Genomic DNA, 1,268 nt, shown 5'->3' with positions numbered 1-1,268 from the left:
CACTGGACAACCTTGGACTTAACCTTTTTGGTCTTGAAGGAAACCAAAATATTTCACCCCAAAATATATTTCCTTGACATAGTGCAAGATGGCCATTCAGAGGGGACGAGAACACGAGACTAGCTAAAGAGCCGTCTTTTGTGGGGAGATCCGCGTCTGTAGAGAGGGTCTGCGCTGACACGGCCGGGCTTTCTCTGGGGCCTTCTTCCCTCGTGTGGTTCAGAGAAGATTCGCTGAGAGTCTGACACGTTTATGGGTCTGAGAGAAACGGTCGTTTGTTCTCCCTGAGGGCTGCTGCCTGCGAGGTTCATCCATGTGACAAGACCACCTTTTCTAGCCAAGCCACCTCCCCGCAGCCTGTTCTGCGCGTAGGGGACCCGTTCTTTGCGTAACCTCAAGATGCCGTATAAACTTCTGGACCCCTTGGGGGCTTGGGGTAATCGCTCTGTGGCTTGCGCCGTGCATGTTAATAAATCCACGTGCCTTTTAGTAACTGCCTTTTGTCAGTTGATTTTCAGTGAGCCTTCAGAGGGTAAAGGAGAGGTTTTCTGGCCCCACAGTGTTGGCGTAGTTGGTGGGAAAACCAAAGCCACCCTGCTCTTCTAGGAGCTGCAGCCACGGGGACCCAGGACCTGACAGGCCGGTGGAAGGGTAAGAAAGTCCCACCAGCCAGGCTCCTGGCCTCTCCGTGGGATCCAGTCGCACAGAGAGTAAAAACCACTGTGTGTCTTTCTCCTCTCCAAGATCTTGATTAATGGGAGGAAAAGATTTATGTAATCAATCTTGGGCGTAGCGACTCTGCTGTACTTTTTGGTATGAATATCATATTGCCTGATCCTTCCCGCTCAGAAACGATCTTTTCCTTTGTATTTGTCTTTGGTTTTCTCTTCTGAACAAGAGTTTTTTGCAGTGTTAATAAGAGATGGTAAAAGATTTTTGTCCACCTTTTGAATGAGCAACAACGGAAAAAGGGGGAGAGTTTGCCTTATACTGTCTTTATGTATTTATTTTTAAAAATTTTTCCAGAGATGGGGTCTCATTTGCTGCCCAGGCTTGAGTGCAGTGGTGTGATCATAGCTCACTGCAGCATCCAACTCCTAAATTCAAATGATCCTCCCACCTCAGCTTCCCACGTAGCTGGGGCCACAGGTGAGTACTACCACACCTAGCGAATTTTTCGTGCTGTCTTTGTCAGGTCTTCTGATTGCTTGGAAAACTGAGCCTCTTCTCTAGCAAAGAGTAAAGATTTTTGCTTTTTGAAATCTTTT

The sequence above is a fragment of the Propithecus coquereli genome, unplaced genomic scaffold (assembly GCF_000956105.1).
Source record: "Propithecus coquereli isolate 6110/MARCELLA unplaced genomic scaffold, Pcoq_1.0 Scaffold294, whole genome shotgun sequence".
Taxonomy (NCBI): Eukaryota; Metazoa; Chordata; class Mammalia; order Primates; family Indriidae; genus Propithecus; species Propithecus coquereli.
Note: the sequence above shows the minus strand (reverse complement) of the source record.